This window comes from Chionomys nivalis, chromosome 1, assembly GCF_950005125.1.
Source record: "Chionomys nivalis chromosome 1, mChiNiv1.1, whole genome shotgun sequence".
NCBI classification, from domain to species: domain Eukaryota; kingdom Metazoa; phylum Chordata; class Mammalia; order Rodentia; family Cricetidae; genus Chionomys; species Chionomys nivalis.
The window spans coordinates 21,189,727-21,204,683 of NC_080086.1; the positions used below are offsets into that span (position 1 = coordinate 21,189,727).

The window sequence follows — 14,957 nt, forward strand, 5'->3', positions numbered from 1 at the left end:
CACAGATTATGTATTCAAATATTTAACAGCCCCAACTTGTAATGGTGTGTGTTATGATTTCAGCCACAATATGGCTGATACTTCCAGGCTCTAGGGCCCATACATGTGTGAACAAGCCCTCAGGCAGAAGTGCCTAATGGCCCCAGGGATGTTAAAGAGCCCTGCTTGACCCATGTGTGGCATGGATTGCATCCTCTATGTATGACTCAGATAAGCCCTTGTGCCCATGCCTGAACTCCATCATCCACATATGACACAGCCATGTCATCCACCTGTGCACATGAGCTAGGCAGCTTTTAAAAGCTGAATGAGCCCCCCCCCCTGTCTCTCTCTCTCTGCACACTGATTTCTCAGGCCTCTACATACCCCCTCTAATAAACACCTAAGTGTGTTTGTTGTGTGTTCCATGTTTCCTTCTCACTTGTGCCAGGTAATTTCATTCTCAAGGTGACATTCTAGGTCTGGTCATGGATGAGTGAGGTTGCCCAGGATCCTTTGACCCAAACACAACCACCATCTGTAACAGGGAGCCACAGGTAAACATTACGATATTATGACGGCCCATCTCCTTTCTCTTGAACACCGGATCCACATACTTGGTACTGAGGAAATTCTGGGGGCCTACCTCTCCTTCTAGTTTCCCTATTGACAGGGTAGGGGGACAGTCTTATCTACCTCAGCAGACCCCACCACTTAATTGTGTTTTTAGGGTTATTTATCTCACTTATTCATTTTTAGTCATACCAACCTTCCCAGTACCTCATATGGGAAGAGATATTTTAGCAAAAGTAGGAGCTTCCATTTTATTTGCTCCTTCCATTCGCCTTACCCCAGACTCACCAACAGCTCCCCTTCTCCTTGTCCTATCCTCACAACCTCCCAGCTCCAATGTGTCTTTTCCTCTAGCAGCCTTCCAGGTGGACCCCAAATCTGGGACACTCCAAACACTTCCACTGCTAAACACCATTCTCCCAATTACAAAACACTACTAAGTACATTACCTAAGGTCAGTAGCCCCTTTCTCTCTAGAACCTTAGGGGACTTAAGCTTATTATCTCTGATGTTCTAAGAATAAAGCTACTGTGCCCTACCTCTTCTCCCTTTAACACGCCTATACTTGCTTTAAAAAACATAACAGAACCTGTCACCTAATTCAAGACCTCCAGCTCATTAACTCTGCAGTGGTCCCTCTTCATCCTGTAGTGCATAACCCTTACACACTTCTTTCCACTCTCCCTCCAGGAACCTCCCACTTCTCAGTTCTAGACCTCAAGGATGATTTTTTTCTCTATTTCTCTCAGCTCTCAATCTCAAAATATTTCTGCCTTCACCTGGACTGACCCTGACACTCTCCACACAGCTCGCATAGACTGTCCTTCCCTAGGGATTCTGGGACAGCCCAAACCTACTTGGTCAGGCTTTAGCTTATAATCTATTCTCACTGTCTCTCCCTAAGTCTAAACACATACAGTATGTAGATGACATTTTAGTTTACAGTCCATCACTGGAGATCAGCAAAACTGATACCTCGACTTTTTTAAATTTCCTGTCCAAACAGGGTTGTAGAGTCTCACCTGCTTAGGCCCAACTGTCTACCTCTCAGGTCATTTATTTGGTATTAACTATTACCCCACCCAAAAAGCTATTACCCTAGACAGAAAAATGCTAATTCAGTCCCTTGCAGTTCCTCCTACAAAAGAAGAGGTTTGATTGTTCCTAGGAATAGCTGTTTTCCTTCATTCCTTGATCCCCTGTTTTTCTCTCCTTGCCCACCCCATATATGAGGCAGCTCTTGGCTCTCTGTGTGAGCTCCTTCTCCATTCCATTACTAAACCCTTCCAGAGACTCCAACAAGACCTTATCCAGGCCCCAGCTCCTCATCTCCCAAATGTAACTCATCCTTTCTCCCTCTATGTAGCAGAGAAGGAGGGATATGGCCTTGCGGTCCTAGGACATCAGCTGGGACCTTCCTTTGTGCCTGTAGCATACCTGTCAAAGAAGCTGGACCTCATCACTCAGGGCTGGGCACCCTGCATATGCACATTAGTGGCTGCTGAGCTTCTGATCCATGAGTCAAAAAAACTAACCTTTGTGTCACCCACCACTGTCTTCTCCCACCACAATCTGTTCTATCTCTTAACTTACAAAGGCTTACATACCTTACCCCCTTCCTGAGTTCTTTCCCTCCAGGTAGCACTAGTAGAAGATGCCACACTCACTTTCCAATGCTGCCCACCCCTTAGTATCTCAAATCTCTACCTCAATCTAACATTAATTATTCCCCATCTCAATCTTGCATAGAAACCTTAGAGGATTTACTGCCCCACCCCTCACATATACAGGAGGGCAAACTGTCCCAGGCAACTTATACCTGGCACACAGATGGCAGCTCCTTTTTATGTGAGGGGACTCATAGAGCAGGTTATGGCATAGTGTCAGATACTGGGGTTGTAGAGGCACAGGCAGTCCCTGCCCTTACCACTAATCAGCAGGTTGAGTTAATAGCCCTTATCCATGCCTTCCAGTTAGCAAAGGGAATGTTTTTTAAATGTTTATACAGACGCCAAATAAATGCCTTTCATATCCTTCTGTCCCACGCAGCTATCTAGAAAGAGTGTGGGCTTCTTACAATGAAAGGAGGATCCTTAACTAACTCAGGTTACATTATGGACTTGTTAAAAGCCTCCCATCTCCCCAAGGCTATAGGAATTATTCACTGTCAGGCTCATCAGACTGACAACTCCATTATTTTCAAAGGAAATAACCAGACTGACCAAGCAGCTAGAACAGCAGCATTCCAGAGACCAAACCTACCTCAATCACCTCAAGGGGTTTACACAGTACAGCCTGCATGCTCGCAGACACCCCCTGACACACATCAAATTCTGTCCTACCTACATCAGCTCTTTTATTCTAATAGCAAAGCTCTGTTACATTTTTTGTCAAGGCTCACCTCCAACCCACCCCGGAGGACTTAGAGTTCTTCAAATCTATCACTGCTTCTTGTAAAATCTGTCAAAAATCAGATCCCAAGACCAAATATCATAGCTTCCCTTTTCCCACCCACCAGGCCAGGGGGTCCCTTCCAGGAACTGACTGGCAGCATGATTTTACTCATATGCCCACAGTCAGATGAGTTAAATATTTCCTGGTTTTGGTGGATACCGTGTGTGGGTGGAGTAAAGCATTTACCACAACTAACAAGAGAGCCCAGACAGTTTACGATGTTCTCTGAGAAATTATCCCCCGGTTTGGAATCCCAACCTCTCTTCAGTCAGATAATGGCCCAGAGTTTACTTCCCAGGTCTCTCAAACTTTGTGTAATGCTCTTAACATCCCCTGGCATTTTCATATTCTATACCACCCTCAGTCTTCAGGGAAGATAGAATGAACTAACCATTCCTTTAAAAATGTTCTTTTTTTTATTATTTATTTATTAAAGATTTCTGCCTCCTCCCCTCCACCACCTCCCATTTTCCTCCCCCTCCCCCAATCAAGTCCCTCTCCCTCATCAGCCCAAAGAGCAGTCAGGGTTCCCTGCCCTGTGCGAAGTCCAAGGACCTCCCGCCTCCTTCCAGGTCTAGTAAGGTGAGCATCCAAACAGCCTAGGCTCCCACAAAGCCAGTACGTGCAGTAGGATCAAAACCCAGTGCCATTGTTCTTGACTTCTCAGCAGTCTTCATTGTCCACTATGTTCAGCGAGTCTGGTTTTATCCCATGCTTTTTCAGACCCAGTCCAGCTGACCTTGGTGAGTTCCCAATAGAACATCCCCATTGGCTCAGTGTGTGGGTGCACCCCTCGCGGTCCTGAGTTCCTTGCTCATGCTCTCTCTCCTTCTGCTCCTGATTTGGACCTTGGGATTTCAGTCCGATGCTCCAGTGTGGGTCTCTGTCCAGAACCTGGAAACAACCTAGATACCCTTCAATGGAAGAACAGATGAAGAAGAAAGTATGGAGTATATACATATTAGAGTACTACTCAGCAGTAAAAAACAATGACTTCTTGAATTTTGCATGCAAATGGATGGAAATAGAAAACACTATCCTGAGTGAGGTAAGCCAGACCCAAAAAGAGGAACATGGAATGTACTCACTCATAATTGGTTTCTAGCCATAAATAAATGACATTGAGCCTATAATTTGTGATCCTAGAGAAGCTAAATAAGAAGGTGAACCCAAAGAAGAAAATATAGTTATCCTCCTGGATATTAACCTTCATCAGGCGATGAAAGGAGACAAAAAAATGTTCTTTTTAAAATGTCACAGGAGCTTCCCCTTGACTGGGAAAAACCTTTGTCTCTGGCCCTTCTTAGGCTTAGGGCTATCTCCAAAAGCCCCCTTTCCATCTCACCCTTTGAACTCATGTATGGGTAGCTGGTTTTATCCCCCGGCCTCTCACCTAAAACCTCTCCTTTTCCTGATCACCTGCTTACTCCTCTGTTATCCAATCTTCACCCCCTATTATGGGATTTTACCGACTACTCATTACCTCAACCATGTGCCAATTCATGCCCACCACCAATTAAAATAGATCAGGTACTATTCTCTCCCCAGACCAACACACATCACACCTTTCCCCTAAATGGCAGGGTGCCATTAAAGTAATTCTTGTAACTCCCACAGCTGCCAAGCTCGAGGGACTTTCTCATGGGATCCACCTGTACCATCTTAAACATTTTACTCTTCCAGCTCAAGATACTCCCTCATATAGGGTAACTCAAACAAGGCCCTGCTCCCTTAAGTTCCAGCGGACACTGAGATCAGACACTCTTCCTCCAATTCCAGAAAAATAAAAGTCTCATCACCATATTCAACTCTTCTGTGCCAAAACTCCATTTACTCTCCCTCTTCCTCTTTCTCTTGTCATATCTGCTTTGCCAACTCCTCTGTATCTCCAATGTCATACTTAAATTTCCAGATTAACCACTCAGCCGTTATTACAGGGACCATCATTAAACATAGAGCCAGAAGTACAAGAACTGTCAAAAGCCCAGATGGTAAGAAACAATAACAAGTTTGAAGACATTCACAGCCCCAAACTCCAAAAACTCACAAAACAGACTTTAACATTGTAGGCCCACATTTCTGTATGGCACAAGAGCCATTAACCCGGTCTGAACTGATCATGTAACTCTGCAGACAAGCTGTCTCTGTTTAACAATAGCTAGAATGTGCTGCTCCTAGTTTCTTTTGTTATAAATGTAGATTACCTGAGAAGAGATGTTGGCTGAAGCTGATGACTTAAGAGTTAAGAGGTTCAGTGCTTCCTCCCTTTGTAATTTGGAGGATGTCTTATAGAGATGCTAATTCATGGCCTACCTGACTGCTAGCATACAAGTAGATGTAGTCGCGACTTGAGCCCATGCACCTGGTTGCCTAGGAGACAGCCTAATGTGTTTTCCCGCTCAATTGATGTGATGATATATAAGATGTTTGGAGAATAAACAAGGAGATCTTTGGAGAGAGATCCAAAATGACCATGTAAGCTGTGTTGGTTTTATTCCTTGCGACTCCGTTCCAGTCCAGTTGGGGAATCTGTGTTGAACCCACACGGCACCCAACATAACATAACAGGTTTATCACTGACTGCAGCAATGTCTCCTGGATGTTAAGGTAATACCATGATGCTAAACAGAACAAATGCCTTAAGATTTGCTTTAAGTAAAACATTAAGGGGTCTAATAATTCTCCTTTCTAATAGCATCCCCTTCTTTTCCTCTCTCCTCCCCACTCTCTCCTCCCCACTATCTTCTTTTCCAACACTATACCATTGTAATTATAGGCTTTTAATATGTCTAAAAATTATTTCTTTTCAAACATTTTTTGCATAAGCTTCAGGGAGCCAATTAGACCTATCTAAAGGACCAAACTCACCCAGAATAAATATCATTTAATTCTTCCCTTATCATTCTTAGTCTCGGGAGCCACTGAGAAATTCCCTCCTTCATCCCTTTCCCCCCCCAAAAAAAACCTTTATCTTCCATTTTGGGATTCTCCTCCCTTAATCACTAGGATCTAAAAGTTTTTTCCAGACATAATTTTCTGCTTTTCCAACACTTTTCGATGTCTAAGCTGCCAGCCAGCCAGTTCCACAGAGCCTGGGGAAAAAAACACAAAAGTAATCAGCCACCCCAGGACGTGGTCAAGCATCTCAACTCTCTGATGCCCACAAAATCAGCAGGAAGCAGTCACAAGATACCTTATGATGCCCCATTCCCACCCATTAAAGACCCCCAAACTCCCCAAATTTTATTTTAATAAACAAAAGGGTAGAATGTTATGATTTCAGCTGCAATATGGCTGATACTTCAGGTTCTAGGGGCAATGCATGTGTGAACAAGCCCTCAGGTAGAAGTGCCTAATGACCCCAGGGATGTTAAAGGGCCCTGCTTGACTCATGTGTGGCATGGATTGCATCTTCCACAAATGACTCAGCTAAGCCCTGAGTGCATGCGTGGTTACATCACCCATGTATGACTCAGGTAAGTCCTTATGGGTATGTGTGAGCTTCATCATCCATGTATGACACAGACATGTCATCCCCCTGTGTGCCTGTGCTAGGTAGTTTTTAGAGATGGACACATCCTCTGTCTGTCTATCTATGTATCTATGTATCTATGTATCTATGTATCTATCTATCTATCTATCTATCTATCTATCTATCTATCTATCTATCTCTGCACACTGACTTCCCAGGCCTGTACACACACCCTCTAATAAACTTCTAGCAAGTTTTTTGTATGTTCTGTGTTTCCTTCTCACTCGTACAAGGTAATTTTCAGTCTGTCCTGTCCCTTTAAGAGACAAATCCCACCCACTCCCTCTCCCTGACTGCAGAGGCACCTTCCCTGAAATAATGAATCATGTACATCATTTCATGCATTTAACATTGAAATTTAGTTTTCTCAAAGTCTCTCTCTCTCTCTCTCTCTCTCTCTCTCTCTCTCTCTCTTTCACACACACACACACAGACACCATTCGGAGAAAAGAAAGGATGGATCATTCTCTGACTGCCAAATGTGAAATTTAAATCTACACTCTGACTGGACTCTGGGCTGGAGAGGATGGTTCCAAAAATCTCTAACAAAAAAAATTACTAAATCTCAGAAAATGCAGACATAAAATTTATCTTGAGCTATATGAAGTTATTTTTCTTAATTTCTTAGGCTTGATTTACTTTCAAAATATCCAAATTTGGAAAAATTGCTATAATATAGCATCTGCACTACTGACAGTCACAAGCCAGGAAAGGGACAAGAGATTTAAACACATACACACACAGACAGAGACACAGGTCATCCTTGATACAAGAATGCCAACTTTATTGTGCCCCAGGGATGTTTATATATGGAAGCTTAACTGATAGACATGCCCCAGCTATTGGGATTTTCAGCTGTAAAACCCACCAGGAACCACTCCCCTGAAATCAGGAACTCATGAGGGTCTCATGCTCAGAGCAGCTGCAGGCACCGAAAAACAAGCTGTTTACTCCATCCACCCCAGCAGGCAAATCTGAGGCAGGCAAAGAAAGTCAAGGGTCTGCAATCCCCAACACTATACGTTACTATAGGGTCAAAGCTAGAAAGACTACTGTTGACTCAACTATTCTTGAGATTTTGCATAAATGTGGAATTTCTCTTCAAAGTACTGTAGTTTCAAAAGCATAGCTATTCATTATGATCACATAGGGCAATAAATCTGGTTTTGAATTCAAGTGAAAATGAAGCTGTAGCTTAGCATTCAAAAACTTTTAAAGCATCTGAATCTTTCCTCTTTGGTCATGAACAGTCTGAAAAATGTTTTCAATTTCTTTTCTTAATCGCTTTCTTCTAGGAAAAATAGTTTCAAAATAGGTGACAAATATTTCAATGACTGAAGTTGCCATGTGTGTGTGTGTGTGTGCAGGTGCACACATCTGGAAAAGCAGAGCAGGAGTGCATAAGATGTTCATTTGTATCACCTCTCTGTTTTATTCCCTTGAGACAGGTCCTCACTGATCCCATAATTAGGCTTGCAGTCACCCCAGTTACCCTCCTGCCTATAGACATCCCCCCACGCCCGAGACACACAGTGCCACCATACACATAGCTGGAGTTATAGTCACGTGTACAATAACAGCCAATATTTTGTACGTAGGTGTTAGAACAGTTTATTGAGAAAGGGCCTCATGTAGCTCAGGCTGGCCTCAAACTCATTATGTACGTGAAGATGACATAAAACTTCTGTTCCTCAAGCCTTTACCTCTGAGGTACTGGGATTATAGTTATAGATGAACACTCCTGGCAGGAAAATCCTTCTGAGGCCATCTAGTCCTAATAGACTTTCCCTTACAAACTCTCTGGAGTCTGGTAGAAAAATAAATAATATTAAAAGTATATATGCTGGAAGTTAAATAAAAGCCTTAGTTTCTTATTTTTCCTTATATTCTGGCCATTTGTAAATGTGACTTTGAAACTCTTTCCATAAAGGCAAGATGTCAATTCACCACCCTTGAAATGGAGGTGAATTCGGCTTATCCAACAGAATGTGAGAGAGAGCACACATCACTGCATGGATGTCCTTCTCCCTGTGTTTTCCAGCTATGTCCAGTGACCACATATACAAGCTGATGGAACACTGGAAGCCAGTGGTGTGTCAGTCAGGCCTTAACTGACCTCTCAAGAGTCCATGGATGTGAAAGTGAGCCAGGGCAAAAGTCTTCTGAGACTTGACCTCTGGAAATATCTACTCCAATCACATGACAAAGCTGAAGCGCTCTGTCTTAAGCTACAGAATGTTGAGAAGTTAGTCATATTAAATAGGTCACAAATGACCATCATATTTATATTATTTATCCTATTGGTGTTCTAGTTTATTAATATATAGCTTCATTAGTTAAATCTGAAATGCATATGAATCACTTGCTACTGATTTTGCTTGTTCTGGTTGAAATGATTAGAGTTTTTAGCATTTTTCTAGTTGTTCCTGTTGCACTATTGTTTGTTTGTTTTTTAAGTCATGATATTCCTTTATTAGTGCTAGGTCCTTTAATTTTTGTCAGAGCTAAACAATATACAAATGTCATTCTTTTTGTTCATACAGTATTCAAAAATGTATAGTGGTTTGGTTTAGTTTTTCAATAATTTGTTTTTAGCCAGATGTCATATAAATCTATGACTGTAACAGATAGGAACAGTATAAATAAGTTTTGTAGTTTTTACACTTACACAAAAACTAGCCCAAATGAGCCCCAAAAAATTAACTCCAGAGTTAAAATGAAACTGATTCAACATTGAGACTTTAATACTTCATAAAATTTTCTATTATTTCTACACTAGCCATGGCTAAAATTCTGCATAGTTACTTATAAAGTGTTTCTGCATTTCACATCACAGTAGAAAGTTCTATCAGTGCAAAACAAACACTAGCTCAGAAAAAAAGGCCCCATCTTCCCAAACCTAGTTTTTCTTAGTGTCTGGCTTCTTGCTTTTGGGAACCAGGAACACATTGCCGTCTCTGGTCTGCTGCAGGGAGTATTCACTAGGAGAGTAAGGGTTTCCAGCCTCATCAGGTAACATGATGAAGACTTCAAGATACAAGGTGCTAAGCTGCCTCTTCGGAGATGGAGGTTTCTGTCGTTTTCTCCCTTTTCTCTGAGTAGCTTTTCTCGCTCATCTTTTAGGTGGCCTAAGTCTTGCTCCAGTTGTACTATATTCTCCAGTTTCATTTTTCTACAGTTCTGAGCGGCGACTTTATTCTTACCTCACCGCGTACATCTCGGATTAATGCAAGCTGAGCTTCATTGAATTTCTCCTTGGACATCAACTTGAAAAAGAGAGACAGGAGCAACTCCTGTCATCAGAAGTCATCAACAGGGAGGTTAATGATTTTTTTCAACAGGGAATGGGATATGGAGAGCTTTTGCCCTAAGCTCATCTCTCGTGAGATGAGCCTCCAAGCGGCTTGAATGTTTGTCTTTTGTGAACGGGACTTTTTGAAGACCAGTACTCACAGGCCTTTCTTTTGCTGTTGTATTTTCACAATGCGAATCATGCACAGGAACACTGTGCCCTTGAGCTGGTGACAGAGGCTGTACCGGATCCCCAGAAGAATGACTGAGGGCAGCAGAGGAAGGCATGCTGCTACTGCCACTGGGCTCTGCTACAAAAGCAGAATAAAATTCATCACCAAAATCTGTGTTTAATGTGGGATTTGAATCCAAGGAGTTGAACTGACTGGCATCTTCTGTGGAGAGGATCTTCAAAACCGTGAAGGAAATGTGGACTGCAGCTGCCCACTTCTTTATCCAGCACGGGGATGGAGGAGTAGAAACGGTAATTGCTGTCAATTTCTGTCAGGTTGGCTTCTGGGCTGGGAACAGTGGAAGTCTCAACCAACAGCTTGTTTTCAGTATTAAGACACTGTAACTGGGGAATGGAAAGTAGCTCCTGCCACATTTGCTCCATGTCCTGCTGCATGCTATCTAGATCAGTCATGGTTGTCTCCAGAGAGCTGTTGAGTGACTGAGCCTGATCCAGACTGCTGAAGACTGGGTTTTCCACGTGGCTGTGGATCTCCAGGGCAAGTGACTCATGGTTACCTACAAATGGGAATCTCTGCCAAAAGCTGCATGCAGTCTTCAAAGTACAGGGCATCTGGTTTGGAAATGTGGGAATAGCTGGCGGATCCACTACTGTTTGTTGGTATGTGTTGGGCTGGCTGAATTGGAAGGAATTCTCCTGTCTATTCACGCAGTTGTAGCTGAGTGAAAAAGGTCTTCTATTCCTTTTGGAGTTGCTCCTGTCTCTCTTTTTCAAGTTTTTTCTGTTTTTCCAGCTCACAGTCCTTTTGTCACTGACTGAGTCAAACACTTCTCAGCTTACCCGGAGATCTATGTCTTGCCTCCAAAGGATGTCAATCAAATCCACATCCTGCTGGGACTGTAGTCCTGGTGGTGGCAACTCCAAGTCATCATGCTTAGAGCAGACGCTGCACTGGAGATCCCCAACAGTGAAGCTACGAAGCTAGGCTGGCTGCTGAGGTGCGGCGGTGGCAACGGCAACTCAACAGAGCTGCATTCTTGTTATTAACCTGGGTTATTTTTGTCTGCTAACCACCACGTATTCTAATTAGAAAATTATATAGCTCAACCAAGCAAATTGACTATGTGCTAAGTAAGTGTTAAGTAGTGTGAAATGTTTAAATAATGCAACATTTGACCCTAAAGAACCACATTTCACTTAGCGTAATAAGAAAATAGAAATAAAACAAGATTCAGAATATACTTAATGCTAAGTATGTATCCAAATTTGGACATTCAGTGAGACTACACTGAAAACAGAATTTCCTCCAGTCTGAAATAATCATAGACAGTTCCATAGAGGACAAAATTAGATTTAATTTTTCTTAAAGATTTACATTTGTTTACATGTAGACCACATGCATTAGGATCTCAAGGAAGCCAAAAGAAGGTGTCAAGTCCTGTGGAGTTACAAGTGTTTGGGTTGCCATGGTGGGTTCTGGGAATGTAACATGTGATAGTTATTCTTCATTGTCAACTTGAGTACATCTGAAATAAACTACAAACCAGAAATGGAGGGCACACCTATGAGAGATTTTTGTTTGGTTTGAAATAGGCAAATCCACTTCTAAACAGGACTGTTGAATCAAGAAGACACGTGCCTTTAATTTGGATGTTAATCTGGGCTACACCTTCTGCAGGAAGACCATAGGCAGAAGCTGTGTGATTGTTCCCAGCCACCCAGACCCAAAATAATTACATAAAAACTGTATTATTACAACAGTGCTTGGCCTATTAGCTCATGCTTCTTACTTGCTAGCTCTTATATCTTAATGTAACCCATTTCTATTAATCTGTGTATTGCCACATGGTTGTGGCCTGTGAGTAAAGTTCCATCTGGTGTCTGGCTTCCAGCGTCAGGTATCTGTTTCCGGTGTCCAGCCTTTGTCTCCTGTAGCTACATGGCTTCTCTTTGACTTCACCTACTCCTTCCATCTCTATTTCTTGGAATTTCTGGCTATTCTTTGCTACAATGGGCCCAAAGCAGCTTCTTTATTAACTAATGGTATTCACAACATACAGAGAGGAATCCCACATGAGAAGCCTATACAAGGATATGAAAGAAGGAAGCTTTTGCTCTTAGCCTGCTTGCTCTAGCCTTGTTAGTGGTTCCATTTATTCACTGGCATTAAAGTCTACTTCTTCACTATTCCAGTGTCCACCAAATACCAGCTGAGACATCCAGCCTTGTGAACTGCCAACTTTGGATTTTTGGACTTTTCATTCATAGCCAGACATTGTTGGATTTGTTGAACCATAGCCTGTAAGTCATTCTAATACATCCCCTTTCTTCATATATAGAAGAGAAAATCATACTATAAATTCTGCTGTTCTAGAGAACTCTGACTAATGCAGAGCTGATGTCTTCCTCTACAGTGACAAGTGCTCTGAACCACTGAGCCATGGCTTTATCACCTAAAGTTGGGTTTCCAAATAATTATTAAAATATCCAATGGGTGAAGGAAAAAAGAAGGCTATCAGAAAAAATTCAACATGAACTGTCAAAATTCTGTAAGATGTCTCCAAAAAAAATTACCCACATGAGTCTTATTCTTCTTCACACCCTCATCTATTCATATTTGCTAACACCACATACTAATTCCCGCTACCCCATGGTTAGGAAACATTGGTGAAACTAGACAAGTAATGTGGGAGTGATTTCTTTCTAATCTGTTGCTTTCATTGGTTAATTAATAAAGAAACTGCCTAGGCCCATTTGATAGGCTAACCCTTAGGTGGGTGGAGTAAACAGAACAGAATGCTGGGAGAAAGAAGCTGAGTCAGTGAGTCGCCATGATTCTCTCACTCCAGACAGACGCAGGTTAAGATCTTTCCTGGTAAGCCAGCTCGTGGTGCTACACAGAATATTAGAAATGGGTTAGATCAATATGTAAGAGCTAACCAAGAAGAGGCTAAAACTAATGGGCCAGGCAGTGATTAAAAGAATATAGTTTCCATGTAATTATTTCGGGACATAAGCTAGACATGAGGGCGGACGGGTGCCAGGAACTTAGCCCGCCATTCCTATTACAACAGACAAGGAAAGCTGTTACTGGGGTGTTTACACTATGGATATGAATGTACTTCCTGAACGCTCTTTTTTAACAAAAACAAGCATCCTGTTTAATTAATGTTATTCAAAACATTCCTTAAGCCTCAAATAGCTAAGTATTAATGCATTACTACTGAATATGTTTCTGATGAATATAAGTAAAATGAAAAAAAAATCTTAAGAAATTCTTGACAACCAACAAAGCTCCACAGAAGATATATAACAGAATTCTTTAGCCTGAAGATGAAGATAAACACACCCATGAGGTCACTGATTGAAAATGGTTAAGAAATGAATGGGGAGAAAACAATATTGCTAAATGAAAGTAACTAATACACAACTTTTAATAATAGCATGAAAGTCAATGCTTTTCATTCCTTAATCAAAGAAAACAGACTGGCAGATTAGATTAAAAGATAAGACCTATCTATTGATGCAAGAAACATACCTCAAGATCAAAGACAGACACTACTTTAGAGTGAAAGTTTGGAAAATTGCAAACCTCCCCGATCCTTCAACTTTAAAAATTAATTTTTATAACATTTCAGAATTTTTAAGCAGTATATATGGAGAGTGAGATTATTCAGTGTTGCAATGGATTCATTTTAATTTTTGAGGAGAGGAATTCCATGCTGTTTTCCATAAGAACCATGTTAGTTTTTATTCCCACCAAGGTGGACGTTTTCCTTTAGTTCATATCCTCAACATATTCATCTCTTCTCATGTTTGGTAACTGGCAGAGGGCCAGGCTTGAATACCAGACTATTACATTGGAAAATATGACAATACTTTTTTTTAGAATAGTAGATATCTGAGTCAGAGAGTAGTGGCACATGCCTTTAATCCCAGCACTCGAGAGGCAGAAACAGGTGGATTTCTGTGAGTCTGAGGCCAGCTTGGTCTCTAAAGTGAGTTCCATGACAGCCAGAGCTATTCCACAGAGAAACCCTGTCTCAAAAAACCAAAACCAATGAAAGTAAGAAATAAAAGCAGACATCCAGAATATTTATCAGAATAAATATGTATTTTAATTTCTCTAAAAGAAGATTGAAAAGATGTCATTTATTTTATACTAAAATAACCAAATATTTAGCTGCATATTTTCTACAGTATATGTCATAAGCTATAAAGGGGTACAGAAGAAAGAAGTGATGAGAAAATTAGAATGGAAAGGCCTTTGGAATGGTGGGAAGAGACAAATCCCTGTATTAGTCCATTTTTTGTTGCCATAACAAGAAATTGGAGGGGAAGAGACCTCTTGTCTCACAACTCTGGAGACTGGCAAGCCCAGGGTCAATGCCCAGCATCTACCCAGAGTCTACTGGTACAATAACACCGTAGTGTGGGAGACATCACATGGACAGAGTTCATTTTACCTAGAGTCACTCTCAATATCATACATTAGTTAATTATTGACTTGATTAATTTGGAAGTGTCAATCAAATCAAACTCTTCCCTTCCCTAGATCCTTAACTACGGGCCTCTGGTGTCAAGGTCAAACATTTAATCAAGGTTGTAAGATAGCTTGGAGTACAGTGTAGAGTAGGGATTTTGCAAACAGTTTTCTGCAGCTGTCTGCAAGATGACCTCGTGGACAGAGATCAGCAAAGGCTACACAAGGCCTCCAGCGCCCTCTGCTGTCCTGGACTTCCTTCTACAGAACACCTCTCTCAGAATGGCACATCTGCACCCGTGCACATTTACATTTATAAAATAAAAACATTGGTTACAGAATAAAGTCATGGGAGTGAGCATCTGTAGGAGTCACAGTGGTTTTGGAGTCCATGCTTTGTGTCACTGACTGCATTGGGAGGGCCAAGGAATGACAGCCTTGACAATTCAGTG

General features: G+C 41.7%; 1 pseudogene; it reads right to left on the reverse strand.

The window, feature by feature from the left end:
* Nucleotides 1-9,437: 9,437 nt before the first annotated feature.
* LOC130885790 (nuclear factor erythroid 2-related factor 2-like) lies at nucleotides 9,438-14,898 on the reverse strand (annotated as a pseudogene).
* Nucleotides 14,899-14,957: the final 59 nt, after the last annotated feature.